Raw genomic sequence first — 17975 nt, 5'->3', positions numbered from 1 at the left:
ATTTTGCAATTGGCTTTGAACGCCTGATGACTTTTACTAGACGGTAATGACAGCACAGTCTGGAAACAATCTAACAGGGCTGCTCAGATTGTCAGCTAAATCGTTTATAGAGACTAGGAACAGCAGAGAGCGCCCTTGGGGAACGCCAGATATAACTTACGGTTTACTGGATGGCTTTTCGTTGATTACAACGTACTGTGACCTTTTCGATAGGATATCTCGAAACCAGTCGCATACGTGAAACAGCTCCATAGGCGCGCAGTTTGAATAGAAATCACGGCGTCAAAACCCTTCTGGAAATATAGAAATATCGAATCAATTTGAGCTCCCTTATCGATAGCACTTCTTATTTCATGTGAATTAAGAGCTAATTGTCTTTCACAAGTCCGATATTATCTGAATACTCGACGAGTGTGTGATAATAGACCGTTTGCCTCGAGGTAATTCATAACGTTCGAACACATTGCATATCCAAAAGCCGTACTGGAAATCTAGGTCAGTGATATGGGTCGGTCTGTAATTCAGTGGATTACTTCTGTTTCCTTTCTTGTCCGCCCCTGGTAGCTGAGCGGAGTCTTCGATAACCCGCCTCACAGTTGGGGAGTACCGGGCAGAGGATGACCGCCGTCATGGAACTCCACATGCTGCGAAATGTTTATCAACTTGGAATCTGTACGCAGATGGGCCATGCACATGGAATGGCGTGCAGGACTTGCTTACATTTTTCTTTCTCTATTATCTATCATTATACTATTAGTTTCAAATTCTGTTTCATAGTTTTGAAGGTACTTGCTATGGATGTAAACTCAAATTTTGCTTGTCGTAACTGAAAGACACCTTTTTCCTAACAAAAAAAGTGGTCAGAGCATTAAAAAAATTGCTTAGCACCCTGGCTACTGTGCTATAAGTCGCCAGTTCAAATCCAAACGCTGGAAATTATTTGTTTCTTAATTTTTATCATTTCTGGAAGATCCTTGAAATATATAAGTTTGTAATATTGTCATTTTCTGGAATACTCAATATTTGTATAAATACCTGCCACTCTGTCCAGGAGGTCCGTAAAAATAAAAGTGGTCAGCGCGACGGAATGTCATACCTAACGGCCCGGGTTCGATTCCCGGCTGGGTCGGAGATTTTATCCGCTCAGGGACTGATTGTTGTGTTGTCCTTATCATCATCATTTCATCCCCATCGACATGCAAGTCGCCAAAGTGGCGTCAACTAGAAAGACTTGCACCAGGCGAACGGTGTACCCTCCGGGAGGCCCAAGCCACACGGCGTTTCCATTTCCTTTCATCCTTTCATGAGTATTGGTGTGACCTGTGGAATTTTCCAGTCTTTAGGAACGTATATTTCTTCCAGACAGCAGTTGTATATGACTGTTAGGTATGTTGCTGTTGTATCAGTCTTGCTTGAAAGAAAACCAATTAGTATAGTGTGTGGACAGTAAGACTGTTTTATATATAAAGTGCTTTAAGCTGCTTCGCTGCACCGACAATGACGAAATCGCAAGATGTATTTGCACTATCCCCAGCAAGGATATTGTTCCATGTAAAAAATTAATACTTTGTACTGAATCGCTCTTCTAATGACTGCAGTGATTTCCTCTTCTGTAGGGATCGCCTACTGCCGGGATGGAAACCCCTATTGTTTTGTCAGGATGGACCGATAACCTGTTACGCGTTCTTGGGCGCAATAACACAGTATTCAAGACTATTCATTATTCAGAACACAAGTAGTTACCGTGTCTTCAGCGACGGCTAGTGTCTAAGAAATCCGGAGAGGAACCCGCTGAACCCAACAGCAGATTCATGACTGCCGAGGACGCTGCATAAACTTCGAGGGGAGGTCGATGGCATCCTGGTGTGGCGGTTTTGTCACCCGCCGGCGAAGTACAGACGCCTCATCAGTAGCTCTACATGGAGATGCCGGTGACTGCGAGGTGTGTGTGTGATTCACACGGCGTTTAGGGAAATATTCAATCCCACCCAGGTAACAGACCTTGTTGTCCCCTCAGCTAGACCACGATGTCAGATACCAGTATGTTGTGCTGAATTCTGAACCTGGTATGCTGGTACTGTAGATTCGCTGGAGTTTTAGGACAACTTCTGCGTTGGATCGGAGCCGTGTTGGTAGACCTCTCAACTAACCATTAGTGCTGGCTGCTGACCTAATTTCAGTACTGGTTGATGGACTCCATTATCTGGGGGGCTACAGAGCGCTGATCTTCTCGTGAGAGAGCAAGTGTAAGACCAACACTAGAACACACACACACACACACGATATTGCCACACCATAAAGGTAGAGTCTTGTACTGCAAGGAAGCGAGGGAGAGGTTGATGTTATGGGTGACTGGTATCCTCTTTCTGCACGACAAATGCACACGTGGTTTAATATGGTTATTTACATGAAGCTGCTACTTAACAGCAACAGAGCCCATATTCGTGGTACAAGCTCATCAGTAATAATCCTCTTGCAGACAATATCGGCAGCATTGCTATTACAAACGTTAGTCACTAATCTGGTCGCTATGTACTGTTGTCGCCTGCGATAAACTATACCCGCTTCGCCAAAGTGGGGTGTTAGTTGAGTGAGCCCCTCAGGTCAGCAGTGGCGGCCTAAATACTTACTGCCTAGAGGGCGTTGGCGGCGTGTTGTTTGTCGGTGTCTCTCTGGCCTCTCTCGTGATAGGCGCTCTCGATCCAGCGCCTAATATCGACCTTTGAGCTACATCATTGCCGACCGGTGTGCTGGCGACAGCTTACGCGAGCACAACAAATAGAGAATGAATGTGGATGACAGGAACGCTATCGATTCTTTTAATTGAATACTGTGAGCTACTGGGGGGTGGAGCACTTATATCGTTGGGGAGAGCTTCCACTGTACGACCTCATTCGTAGTGGCCGAATCGGTTCTGCTGTTCTCAAATTGTCAGCGGTCTTCAGTTCCACGACATTTGCTTAAGGGAAGGTTTACTATCTTTGGCCCGAAAAAAGTATGTTCTTTGAGAATTTTTTTGTCGTGATATGTTATAGATATGAATGTGAAATTTGGTCAAAATGTTTATTGATATTTCCTCTACAAACTGGAATCTACTATTCTGGGTCCATAAAATGTCGAAGAGCAATGGCGGAAGTGCCGTCGGAACGAAAGAAAATTTCTATGTAGACCTCCAAGCGCGGTATGTCACAGGTCAGCCGGGTCGTCCAAAATTGAGTTGAAGTTAGCGAAGTATATAAGATTTTTTAGGAGTTGTATCTCGCTTAAGTTATAGGAAACAAAATGGCGGCCATTTGAAAAAAAGGGGTTTTCTCATCGATTTTTTGACTTCGTCGGCCAAGTAAAAATATTTATAGTTGATGGATCGGAATAAAAGCGGTACAACTCCTAGACAATTTAGCTTCGTCGGAAACAAAGAATCATGCCAATCGGTTCAGTAGATTTGAAGTTACCATGCCGCGCGATAAAAAAAAGTCATTTCGAGAAAAACGCGTTTGAACTTTTGGCTACATATAAATGCAATATTATGCAACTTACGTTCAATCTACTATTCCGGGTCCATAAACTAGTCCTTCCTATTCCTCATAGTAGGCGTTCTGCTCGATCTAGGCCATCCTGCGCTGCTCCAGAGCCGCTCGTACGGCGGGTGACAAGCGGTTTTCGGCCGCTTGAATCCGGTGGTCGTCCGATTGCTTGACGAACTGCGTCGAATAGAGTCCCAGGGTGACGTCCATCGTTGTCATGGTCTTCAGAATTGCTGATTACCCTTCGTTGAAATTGCTCACTGCCAGGAAAGTCGCAATCTCCACAGTCTTCCCACCAGAATGCAAATGCTTGAGGGCTAACTTCCAAACACACGGGTTCAAACTTACATTTGAATTTTGTGTGTTTCCTCCCAAGCACTGGTACAATAACTTGTCCTCCGAAAGAAAGAAACTGATGCGTGAAAAAGGCCAATTTCAGGCAGGTGCATTTTTTTGTTCAAACGCGAATAACAAACATTTCCGTTCCATATTCGGAAAAACCGTTTCAGGGGTGGATTCTAAACACTTTTATGGATCCAAAAATGCAGTTTAAAAAAATTGATTTTTTTTGATCAAAAGATAGTAAACCTCCACTTAACAAATTTCTTGCAGTGTGTTTGTCTTACATAACATTATGAGAGTAACGAAGGAGGTTCAGTCCGTGCTCTTCCATTTTCTGCTGAACTCGCTCGCAGTCTCACAAAAATGTATCAACTTTATTGTCTTCCTGAACAAGTAACAGTGTTGAAATGTTTAGCGCTTCTTGGCTGGCGGCTTTTGATACTTCCACTGACTGAGTAACGCTGGCTATTCGAATTTGGAAAATTTCACCTCGCATTTCCTTACTAATTTGTTATGTAACTCTTCTGAGGTGCTGTGTGTACCTACAGTCAATAAAAAGCAGCACACTCCTTGTACATCTGTTTCATAAATATCAGCCTCGCGAGATTCAAGAACCGTCCACTCCAAATGTGCAGAGTTGGGCTGAACGGTTTTGACGGCGCTCTGCGCTGTGTAGCTCCGGCTTTGTGGTTGGTCTGCTGCGACCAGCTGTGCAACTCTAAGCACCAGTGAACATGATCGACTCACTATCTATCTCTTCAAAGAGAGTAGGTCGATTCTAAGCATTGAATTTGGAAAAAGGTATTTCAAAGAGCGTCGTGGGCTGCTGGGTGATGATTTCACAGACTGTATTCGCTTGCCTTAAATGAGAGGTGGTCATAGTGTTCCAGTTATATCCTCAACAAAACAGATTTAGGTAAAGCATTTCTTGTTTATTTGCAGGAAAATGCCTGCAGTCCTGGTACACACTGCAATGCCAGCGCCACAGTACCGTACCGTAGCACTTCGGCTGAGGAGACGAAACGAGATGTGCATTCTGCTGATAAATCACCACCATTTGATACAGCGGCTACGTGGTATAGGCGCTCCTGGTATTGTCAAACAAATCTGAATGACGAGGAACGAAGTGAGAGACCTCTTCTCTGTGAAGAACCGCGAATCGCAAGGGAAGTGGGACGTCTGAAGCTCGAATATCGACCTGTCCCCATTGAGGCAATGATGAAAGAAGCGAAAATCAGTCGTGGATGAATTTTCAACGATTTTCACGACATTTTGACCATGAGGAATGTCGCTGTATAATGTTTACGAGACTGGTGGTGAACAATGATATGTTGCGCTGAGCGACGACAGGCAAGTATAAATATGCGTTATAATTTATATTCTAAATTTTAAATGAGTTGTTATATTAAAATGGTATGTCTGTTGTTTGTTTCATTTTCTGCGATCCCAAGGCAGGCAATGTATTCCAGTGCTGCAACACACTGACTGGCGGCAACGAGTATACCGTTTGAGTCCATCTGACTGACGGCGAGAGTCAGTCGACCTGGAAGACACTATCAGGACCTATTTTTGATTATTAATATGTCTTGCTAATTAAATGAAATGTTGAACTTGTACTAAATAACAATAGTGAATATCTGATGTCAAATTGCGAAAATTAAAAGTTTTGTTCTGTCAGGTGTGTGTCTAACTTTGATTCTTAATACGCAAGACTGAAGTACTGAAATAGCTCAGGTGAGATAAATGTCATTTTGAGGGCTGTATTCAAAGGAAGATTTGTTAAGCAACTTTAAGGAAATCTATTTGAGCGCAGATATCAAGTCTATGGAAGCTTAAGTTCAAAAATGGCTCTGAGTACTATGGGACTCAACTGCTGAGGTCATTAGTCCCCTAGAACTTAGAACTAGTTAAACCTAACTAACCTAAGGACATCACAAACATCCATGCCCGAGGCAGGATTCGAACCCGCGACCGTAGCGGTCTCGCGGTTCCAGACTGCAGCGCCTTTAACCGCACGGCCACTTCGGCCGGCGGAAGCTTAAGTCGAAGACTAATCGTAATAAATGCTATTGAGCATAGTGTGTGATCAGAAGTGATATTAATATCTACGATTGTTAACAGTGAAAGGACTTTGATAATTAACTGGCACGTCAATGTTCGATCACGTACTGAACTTTCCATGAAGCTTTGTAAATTTTTGGAGCTCGTTTAGCCGTCATTAGAACCTAATAATGATTAGATAGTGAAAGAAGACCATCGAATAACATTACGAAAGTTTAAGAATTTAGTTCACGTAAATTTTGGCCGAATGATCTGAACTGACTTATTGACGGCAATTATAGTTTGGTGTAGCACTTATACGATTGAATTTGCAAATGTTATATCACAGCAGCAGACATCTGTAACGAATATTGGCTTGATATTTTAGTACATTCTTCGTGTTATCTCTGACGCCGTTTCTTAACTGGTTTGAACATTAATATTTAACTTGTATTAATGAAGTTTTGAGGATGATATCAAATGGATGTAGTTATTTAACAGCTTCAGTACTCAGGAAAGGTTTATCGGAAAAATTATCATAAATGTGCATGAAAGAAGAAACTGCAATCAGAGATTAATGAACTGTTTGAACATCAATTTACTGAGACTTCGTTTGTTTCAAAAAATTGCAAACTGTTACCCTCGAACGAGGTTCAACGTTCTACGTCCGAAACATTCCAAGGTGCTTACAATTAAAGTACAGCTACTCACAGAGGTCCAGGGTGGGATGTAATTATCGTATAGCAGGGAAACTTGGTACATATGATTAATGCGGAACCGATTTACGCTGAAAAAAAAGTTCCGATGTTGGGTACCAGGTGTAAATCTGGTGTTGTACAACATCTCATCGGCGCCTCCGGTGCTCATATTGAACAAACTGCGTAACCAGCGGTTAATAATAAATCAACATTATGCGTTTATCACTTGTTCGACCTTCTCTGTCTATGTCCCATTCCTAATCCATTACATATGGATACATTTCTATACATCTTTCTTGCATTCACAGGGCCGTATTTGCACCTGGCGACCAAAACTGGAGCTTTGTTTTCAACACAAATCGATTCCGCATTAACACATTAGAATATCAATCAAGTTTCGCTCAATACGATAGTTACAGCCGACACTTGATCTCTTTGAGTAGCTGCACTTTAATAGTAACCACGCGGTACTCCCTGTTAGCGAAAGCGTCTGCTATTAAAGAATTGGACTTGATAGGAGGAGGATTCATGGCATGCTGACTGATGTGAATTCATCTTGTTCCTGGTTAGGCTGCGATTGCGCTCCTGTGGCGAGGCGACACACGGTGACAACATCAGCTATATAATAAATAAAAGTCCTTAACCATTAAATAATTCGTTGTAGGAAGCCAGCAGCTGACTTCAGGAACGGGTCGGAACAGCGCAGCTGGCTGCTGGGTTCCGCGCCTGCTCACACCCGGCCGAGCCGGGGCAGCACTGGAAATGTTGCAGTTGTGTCAGGCCTATCCATGTGGCTTATTTAACCGTCTAATTACTATGACCGCCAGACTAAGATAGCAAAGCAAACAGCGGGAACCTGAGGATTCAGCACCGCCGAAAATAGCGAAGATCTAACCAATATGAGGCAAGTAATGCTGAGTAGTTTTTTGGGGCTTCCAATGGGTGGTGGAAACAGACGATGCAAGTCAGTGTACTACAGAAATCACATGACGAGGTTGCGGGAGGCTACTGTCAAGGCAAAGTGTCACGAGAAGTGTCCAACACATGCTGCTTCTATTGGTTGTCAAATTTCGCTTCAGCACCCCCCCCCCCTTCTCGCCAAAAAAAAAAAAAAAATCACCGTACCTCACTGCCATGGCATCCAGTGACTTCTTCCTCTTTCCTCGCATGAAGAAATCAATGTCACTGCGTGACAGGCAGTTCCTGTAAGACGACGAGGCTATCTTTGAGGTGGAGGTTTCCATGACGCTTTCAGTCCCAATAACATAAGGAAGAATTTCACCTTAAAATGTTTCACAAAATTGATGTTCTTCGTCACAGTGAGCAACGAATACAAGAGGGAATTGACAAGAAGTAAAGAATCAAATGTTTCAAGGATGTGGTTTCCCTTTGCAACCACTGGCACGTTGTTTTCAACGACCCACCGTTTCAGGACGTATTAGGTGTACACAAGCTCATAGCGCTTTTATTTTGCATGTTGGTATTTTTTATTTGTACTTCACTGACGCAATTTGGGTTTACGTATTATCATTTTGTCATTTGAAGACAGTGGGTGGAGCTGTGAGCGCTAGAAAATGGAGTGCCAAGTGGAGAAATCGGAATATTCGCGACACATTCTTCTGTTTGAGTTCAATACACGGGTGGCAGCAACGCAGGCAACTAGGCACATTTGCACCGGGTAAGGCGTGGATAATGTCACTGGACAGAGCCGGGCAAGAAAATGATTTTCTCGTTTTAAGGAGGATCGTTTTGACATTGGTGACTTTCCACGTTCAGTAAGACCTATGGGGTTCTACGAACATAATTTAAAGGCATTAAACCACAATGAACCACACCACTGTACTCGAGAACTGTGATTTCACCATCGTGTGACATTTGCATGCAATGGGGAAGGCTCAAAAATGGAGTGTATGGGTACCGCATGCTCTAAGGTAAAATTACAGAAAATTACAGCGGATGTCCGTATGTGTATCTCTGCTTGACTCGTGAACAACACCGACCACTTCTATCCTGAATCTTAACTGGTGTCGAGAAATGGTGTCTTTAACTAACATAAGGGAAAGGAAAGAATGGTTACGCCCAAACGAAGCAGCAATTCCATCTGCAAAGACCTGCGGGTACCCACAAAAGATGTTGTGCATCTGGTGGAACAGCGGCCGTGTGGCTTAATACGAACTGCTTCCCCGAGATGTTACAATCACTACTAACGTTTATTGTCACCAACTGAGACGTCTTGCAGACGTAGTTGAAGAACAACGACCAGGAAGACTGAGTGAAGTGATGGTACTCCGCGACAACGCCTGCATTCTGCTAGGCTGACGAAAAACACTACGCAGGAGTTCGTTTTGGAAGTCATTTCGTACCCGCCCTATTCACCTGATCTTGCGCTCTCTGATTTTCAACATCGAACAATCTTTTCCGGATGAATCTGCGCTCCGAACATGGCTCGACGACTTCTTCGCCTGAAAACCATGTGATTTACACAGTCGCGGTTCGAAAAGTTACCCCAGCGTTGGCGCACTGTTGTAAACAGTGAAGGAGAATATGTTATTGATGATTAAAGTGTCTGTTATATGTATCTGTTGTGTTAGTTAAAATTATGGAAAAACGATACGAATTTATTTACCAACACAATACCTTTGAAAGTAATTTTGTATTTTTCTTACAGAACCCCACTTCACTAAACTTACGTGAATTCATAATGTCCAGAACAAATATTAGTTCCAAATAATAAGCAAAATGGGTCAAAAATTAATAAATTTGTTAGTATATCAAACGTACGTGCTGCCTCAGTGGTTCAAATATCTCTGAGCACTATGGGACGTAACTGCTGAGGTCATCAGTCCCCTAGAACTTAGAACTACTTAAACCTAGCTAACCTAAGGACATCACACACATCCATGCCCGAGGCAGGATTCGAACCTGCGACCGTAGTGGTCGCTCGGTTCCAGACTGAAGGGCCTAGAACCGCTCGGCCACATCGGCCGGCTGCTTCCTCAGTGGTTTCATTTCGAAATCACTCATAGAACAATAGCGCAAACTCTATTTTATGTTCCAATAACATCAGATATATTTACTTTCACTTTTAATGATCTCTTTAATATGACTGAAACAAAAAAAAGACACATGTCACAACCTCCTACAATCACGTAGTATTCACTGCGCGCCGACTGCTGCTTTGAACGCTGTGAGTGACTGCTACAATGCACTAGGTCAGTAGAAGTACCTCGGTGTATCACTAGGTGTGTCTGTCTTGCAACGGAATCGGTGGTTTCGTGCATAAGGATTTTTAGAAAAATGTGGTAAGTTCCTATGGGACTAATCTGCTGAGATCATCGGTCTCTAGGCTTACACTCTACTTAATCTGTCTTAAACTAACTTACACTAAGGACAAGATACACACACCCATGCCCGAGGGAGGACTCGAACCTCAGACGGGAGTAGCCGAGCGAACAGTGGCAAGGCGTCTGAGACCGCACGGGTACCCCGCGCGGCTCATGCATAAGGTATTGCTACTAAAAAAATAGCAATAATAATAATAATAATAATAATAACAATAATAATAAAACCGTATTTTCAGTCGAAACTACTAGTACGCAGGAGGTTAACAGTCAAAATGCAGACTTTTATAATCATGGTCTCTACGAAGTGATCCATCTTTGAGTAAAACTTGTCGCATTTTAGGATGAATATGAAGAACACATTCATCAAGTTTTATGGTCGCAGGGTGATTTTTTTTGCGAGTGATAAACTTTTACGACTACTCCTCATACGTGGGCATTTTGTTGTTATTAAGTTTGTACCTCATAAAAGTCATCCGGTAATAATGGATGATTAGTGCCTCTCCTTTGCTAACTGCACGGTGTTTTCTATAACCTCGTGTGTAGAATGATCGCTTTCGTAAAGGTGTTACAGTGGAAGGAAGGAAATGATGATGACGAGATCGTTACAGACGGAATACAAGCTGGGAAGGAAGAAAGATTAGAGTTTAACGGCCCGTCGACAACGTGGTTATTAGAGACAGCTCAGAAACACTGGTTGGGTGAGGATGCGGAAGGCAATCGTCCGTGCTCTTTTCAAATGAGCCGTCCCGCCATTTGCCTCAAGCTATTTAGTGAAATCACGAAAAACGTATATCTGTTTGGGCGAAAGAGGATTTGAAGCGTCGTCCTCCCGCACGCGCTGTCTCCTCTTCGAAGGAACCATCCCAGTAGTTTCGTTAAGAGATTTGGGGAATCCACGGAAAATCCAAACCTGGACATCCGTATGGGCATCTGAAACGCCGTCTTCCCCAGTGCGTGTTCAAAAAATGGTTCAAATGGCCTTGAGCACTATGGGACTCAACTGCTGAGGTCATTAGTCCCCTAGAAAAAAAAAATGGTTCAAATGGCTCTGAGCACTATGGGACTCAACTGCTGAGGTTATTAGTCCCCTAGAACTTAGAACTAGTTAAACCTAACTAACCTAAGGACATCACAAACATCCATGCCCGAGGCAGGATTCGAACCTGCGACCGTAGCGGTCTTGCGGTTCCAGACTGCAGCGCCTTTAACCGCACGGCCACTTCGGCCGGCCAGTGCGTGTTCGGCGCCGTAACATCTACCTTGCTTGCTCCAAGAGTACGTACTGCATTTACAGACAAACATTACGTGGAAATATCTATAGCCAGTAGTATAACCAGTTTACACATCGGTATTATTTAATAACTGCCCTTAAACGATGCTTTTAGCCGTAACCTCTCCTCCGTTTTACACATCTGAGGTTATAATAATAACGACTTGAAATAAATACAGTTCCTTGCAAATAATATGCTCATACAAAGACAATGAAAAGCAATAACTTTATTTATAAAAGGTTTCAGTCCATCACTGACAGCCGCGCATACTTCAAGAAAATCGTTATTGTAACTTCTCTGTTTTATTTCAATAAGCTACTGAACAACAAGACCGCAGGGTAACTCCAGTCGTCAAAGCGCGCAGAGTTGTTCTCAAGATCTCTCTGCACGATAGACTTTTGACAGGTGTTCAGGTCAGTTATGCACTGTGCGAATGAAAATTATGAAGCACATACAAGTTGTTCCATGCTAACTTTGTCTACAAACAATAATGATGATGATGAAGTCCCATACTCCTTGACAGAGTGTAGGGGAACAATGCGGGAGACCCGCACCGCCGTACTAGGCAAGGTCCTAGTGGATGTGATTTGCCATTGCCTTCCTCCGACCGTAGTGGGGATGAAATGATGATGATGAAGACGACACAACATCTAGTCATCTAGAGGCAGATGAAAATCCCTGACCCCGCTGGGAATCAAACCCGTGCCCCCGTGCTTGGGAAGCGAGAACGCTACGGCGAGACCACGAGCTGCGGACACAAACAATAATAAGCTTATCGCACAAACAATAATAAGATGCATAAAAGGAAAGTGGTAAAAATCTGATAAATATGCGCCATCATTGTTTATTAGGTCACAATATTGTAATTAACTATGTCTGAAAGTGTAACAGAGGTAACCAGAGACGTGCTTTACGCTTCAGCTATTTGCACTCTTTTGCTCCTTTAACATTAGCAGTTCGCTGTGGGATGTTTGGTTGGCAACGCTATTCCTAGTCAGGAAGGAATCAGGCTTTCATAATACACAGCGAAGCCGACATCTAGAGCGTTATTGCCACTAACACTGTTTGGGGGTTGCTGTAATACAGCATGATCTGGTGTACGGACTTCTCCACACTCACATCTGTGTCTGTCTAATGCTAGTTTTATGCAGATATAGAGGGTATGGTCCAAATCCGATTATGCTTTAGATCATTGCGAACCTTTGTCGGGAATACGACTTAACTAACACCTTACGAGTCTGCAGTACTCTTTGGTACAGCTCAACAAGGTGAATAACATATCAGCATAGTAACAGCTTCAAACATTGGTGTTAAGGCTATTGTTAACAACTGCCGGACATGCCTTAGGACGCACGGTAGCACTTAAAGACGGACACCGAAACTTGTGCTACTCATACGTGCTGCGTTCCACGCGCGCACGAGTGAGTGTGTGTGTGTGTGTGTGTGTGTGTGTGTGTGTGTGTGTGTGTGTGTGTGTGTGTGTGTGTGTGTGTGTGTGTGTGTGTTTTCTCCAAGTTCATATATATCGTTCCTTCATTCTCATAAAAGCTTCCGAGATACACGACGCTTTCACCCACTGCAGACGTCGCCGGGCTGAAACATGCGTCCGCTCGCTGCGGTGTCTGCAACCTACGTGCTCGGCCTGAACAAAGCGAACGGATGGTCTAGGTAGCCGCACACATTCAAATGAAGTTACAAATCTCCCATCGCGGGCAGATTATACTGGACAGCTTAACCTGTCCAGTTGCAGGACACAACACTAGATGCCACTAATAGTTGCAAAAGTGGCTGGGAGAACTTAACAACCTCCTCCTTTCGTAATATATGTACGTCCTATCCTGTTTCTTTCAGTTCTCTTTATTACACTCAGCAATTTCCTCTGCTCTCCCACTCTTCTCGTTACTTTCTCATTCGTCACTCTTTCCATCCATCTCAGACACCGCTAGTGGTTTTCACACTGCAGGGTTCTCTAAAGTTATACACTGTATCTCCTTTTCTTTTCATAATCGGCTAGTAAATAAAACGAAAACCTAATTCCGGGGTAAGAGTGATAGGTACCATATTTAGCCGCCGATGTCTCATTCCCCGACACAAAAATTAACTAAAAATGACGCGAAAAGTTTTTCGTGTTTCCAGTTCTAGAACTGACAAGGTTAATATTTTCCGGATGTGTTCAGTCCGTGGCGTTCATGAGTTTGAACTATGATCCAATGATGTTCCGTGACGTCACAAATCCTGTGCTATAATTGACTGACATAAGGAAGACGAGGAGCCCCCACAATAATTTAAGTATCCGCGAAGCTAAACTGCAGTATTTGTTGTGTCTCGTATTTATATGTGGGTAGTACGAAAATCTGCAGCTTAAGTGATACACTACATTAAAGATATCCCTAAAACTCGTTATTTTAATATGGTTCGCTGTGACAGACTGTCGGGAAATAAGACGTCCGCAGCTAAACATGTTACCGTATTTGTTTCGATGAAATTACGTATATATCATTGCCTGGATTTACATAATTTTTGTTCGTTATTGTTTGGATCAGGTCCTAAGCTCATGTTCCTAATTTCTGCCTAACAAATTGCACTGAACTCATGTTGTGTTGTTCTCAGACTCGCGGTATGCTACAGCTATTCTCAACAAAATAAAACTTACAGTAACTTAGGTGTAGTATACTCACGAAGAGAAGCTTGCTAACAACATACAATCAACGATCAAAAACATTCTTAGGATCTAAAAGTAATGGGACATGTTTTGTGCGTTTATTTCCTCTAATAATTCGTAAGGCCCTCCCTAGGTAGTGCCACATATGTTATCGTATTCTAGTGCACACTTCTAAGACATTTGCACACTTAGCACCAGTTATTTCATTTGCGCACGATACACGGGCTAATAGCAAAAACCAACAAGAAAATGAATATCAAACGTCGGTTAACATCAGAGCGCAATAGAGGTATACACAAATAAGGATTCGATAGTAAAGCTTCAGCTGCTCCGTTTATATTGTTTCGGTGTGAAAAACATCGGTCACTATCAACAGTTTCAAAGAAGTCGACCGACATTATTTAAATCCGTGTGGCAAATATTCAAAATGCTTCCTGGCAATCTAAGTTCTATAATCCATTATTGAGACATACATTTTATTGTATCGTTTGGAGTCTATCTGCCTCACAGTATTTAACTACGAGCCACGCATGATTCAACTTATTTTTTGATTTCTCCACCAGGTCCACATCTCAGAAACATACAACCTTCTTCTTCTTGTTCTTGCTTTCTTCCCTATTGTTTGTGTTTCAGCACCACGCATACAAAACACTACCACTTTTCCTTCAAATATTTATTCATACTACTGCAGAAAAGCCTCTTTTTATAGTACCTCTGTACCTATTTCTATCGTACTATTAATTCATGTGCTGTACTTCCAGTAGTCTCTGTGGTACTTTCTAGGTACAGAGCGGCATTAGGCGCATGGTATATAGGCTGCAACGTAGGGCCCCATTCCACAAACCGAGCCACACCACAAAAAATTAAAATAGAAAAAAAAGTTCCAGAATGGAATTTCACTCTGCAGCAGAGAGTGTACTGATTTGAAACTCCCGGGCAGATTAAAACTGCGTGCCGAACTGGCATTTAGTTTGTTTTTGAGGCACGTGTCCACAACATCTTTTTTTCTTTCAGGAATGCTTGCCCCACAACATATTGAGGAGAAATTTTGTGACGTTTGAAAACAAGGACATGAGGTGCTGGAGGAAGCAAAGTTGTTAGGACGGATCGTAAATCGTACTTGCATAGTTCAGTCGATAGAGTACTTGCCCGCTGAAAGCAAGGGTTCTAGGTTGGAGTACCAGTCAGGCACACAGTTTTAATTTGCCAGGAAATTTCAGAAAGAAATGTATTTTATTTAATATTTTGATGTGGGCTCTCTTATAAGCGTAAAAGACAAAGATGAAGTTTAGTGTGGACCGATATTTTTCAGTGGATACCTGATATGAATTAGTAAAGCATTCAGCTCACAACCTCCACACTCCCTCGCATCAAATACGCAATGACGGGAGAGCAAACTCACAGCACTTTACTTGGCAAAATCGCTAAGACGTCTGAGAGAAGAGTTTAATATTAGTAGTCTGAAGTGAGTTCGATTACGTGCAAATCCGGTATTGTGTAAATTGAAGGGGAGGGGCAGAAAGGAAAGCAAAGGAAAGAGAATGGAAAGAACTAAAGATATCAGCTGCATCGAGACTTTGTGCGAAATCAGTGGTGACGAGTAAGATTATATACTGGACCGTGACTCGAACCCAGGATCTCCAGCACACTAGACACTTGCGTTAACCACTGCATCACCCGGACACGGTGTTTATCGCAAATGCGCAGACTGTCTCGGCACGATTCCCGGCCGACTCACATATCGACCGAGCGCCACCTATCCCCAGCCCCCTCCATGCCTGCTAATTCTAGATTACTGCTGGAGGTCGAATGTAAATGTGCACTCACATTCATTACCCATCGAGACGAATCAATTACATGAATTCGTGGCTTGTTTTTTCGGATATTGTCAGTGTTTCTGTGGTGTCACCGCTAGACACCACACTTGCTAGGTGGTAGCTTTAAATCGGCCGCGGTCCATTAGTACATGTCGGACCCGCGTGTCGCCACTGTCAGTGATCGCAGACCGAGCGCCACCACATGGCAGGTCTCGAGAGACGGACTAGCACTCGCCCCAGTTGTACGGACGACTTCGCTAGCGATGCACACTGACGAAGCCTCGCTCATTTGCAGAGCAGATAGTTAGAATAGCCTTCAGTTAAGTCAATGGCTACGACCTAGCAAGGCGCCATTAGTAACATTGCATGTATCTACAGAGTCTCACTTGTATCGTCAAGAGCGATGTACAACAATGATGGATTAAAGTAAAGCATTCCAGAAGCTACGTACTTTTCTTTATAGCATTCATTACGTATCCTGTTTCAGACCTCTCTAGCCTGCGTGAGTTTAAGCGCGTGCCTTTCGGCTACTTCCGAGTGGCGTGGCTGTCTTGTTACGCCACAACAGTTTCATTCTATCCAAACCTGGATCCGCCAGTGTTTGTACTTCCTGTAGTCAGACTCGGATCTGCTATTGCAGTTCGGAAAAACCATTTTAAGACAATTCAATTAGTTAAGAAGGTATTGAAGGCATCATACAAGGTTTCTTTAAGATCCACAGGCATCTGACAGATAGCGTACTGACTCGCAGCTCCCTCATTGTTCGGGAAAATGAGGAGACTGGACGATGAACCGAATTGTATGGGCGCTGACAAATCACGCAGTTGAGTGCTTTTCAAGCATAGACATATGCACAGTATCAGTAACACGCAACTGACGTGATGTATCATGCCGCAGTGAACAACCCGTCTCAGTATAGTTCTATTGCCATGAATAAATTGTGGGCCTGCTTGGAGGTTGTTTAGCGTATTCGGTACGAAATTTACGCCGACCAGTTGCTGTAGAGTTCGTTTCATGAAACCAAAACACACAGCGAGCGCGTTCTGCATCAGTGAAAGCAGCCATTTTAATTGCGCACTGTGCCGGCGCTCCTGGTGGCGGAATGGGGCACTGATGCACTACGTGAATCAAACCAGAGTTTTTTTGCTACCAAACGACGCATCTACCGATTCTGTAATTTATCTCAATAAATTTGCATATCTTTCCAAAATTGTAATGTCCTTTCTCCTCGCCCTATATAATAAAAGTATATTAACTGGGCCAAGGAATGGATCCATGAAGTGAACAGTAGGCCTACTATAAAAGTACTAAAATCGTATAAATTATAGTGAAATAGAGCACCCACGATGAAAATAAGATAGGTGGAAGAGAGAGCGAATGACAAGGAAAATCAACTAATAAAAAACTAAAAATTGATGGTCTTACGGTATGCATAGGACGTATCACGGCGAGATCAAGCACGGACCGATACCAGATGAGTACTGATCATATGGATAAGTGTCAAGTCGACGGGGAAGCGCCAAGTAGACCCGGAAACGAGCCGCGCGGCAAGATGAAAGAAAGACGGCAAATACTAAAACCCTAATAAGAGAGTTGTATTCATGGTGTTAAATTAAAAAAGGGATGAAAACATGTAAAAAGAAAAATGATGATGAATTAAATACAAAAAGTGAAATGTTATTTATTCCGGTATATACTGCCCAAATTAGCAAGTACGTAGTGGTGTATTAACTCCTTTAGGCTGTTTAATTTATATTCTGGGTGTCGGTTATTGTTACTTTTTTTTTTAATACAACACTATGAATGTACGTCTTCCTCTCTGCGGTGCTGTTTCTGGAAAAATAGGTGGGGACCTCGGGAAGAGGCATTAGACGTATTTTACGACCACTTAAAAAGATAAAGGAGAAGCTGCGCCCGGTTAAGGACAGTCTCAGAAAGCAACTACATGAGTTAACTCATCCGTACTGTTACCGATCGCCGTAAAGAACACAAAGCGCACATTAAAAATCAAGAACTTCAGAAATAAACAATGTGGACCACAGTCTCAGAAATAAACACACGTTCGCAGAAGAGCTTCTGTGAAGTTTGGAAAGTAGGAAACGGGGTACTGGCAGAACTGAAACTGTGAGGACGGGTCATGAGCCGTGCTTGGGTAGCTCAGCCAGTCTGCTTTCCGCAGCGCTGCTGTGAGGACGTCCTGTTTACGTCCCGTCCTCGCTGTCGTGAGTGTACGTAGTTTTTTTATTACTTTGTCGCCGCTAGTTTAGAGTCCATCAC

The 17975-nt window shown here is 43.1% G+C and overlaps 1 protein-coding gene across 1 annotated transcript in view; it reads right to left on the bottom strand.

The window, feature by feature from the left end:
- The window catches only part of LOC126203813 (CB1 cannabinoid receptor-interacting protein 1-like), an 871667-nt gene that overhangs the window by 441948 nt on the left and 411744 nt on the right, over positions 1-17975 (bottom strand). The gene's annotated exons all lie outside the window — the stretch shown is intronic.

The sequence above is a fragment of the Schistocerca nitens genome, chromosome 9 (assembly GCF_023898315.1).
Source record: "Schistocerca nitens isolate TAMUIC-IGC-003100 chromosome 9, iqSchNite1.1, whole genome shotgun sequence".
NCBI lineage: Eukaryota > Metazoa > Arthropoda > Insecta > Orthoptera > Acrididae > Schistocerca > Schistocerca nitens.
This window is presented reverse-complemented; position numbering and strand designations above follow the sequence as displayed.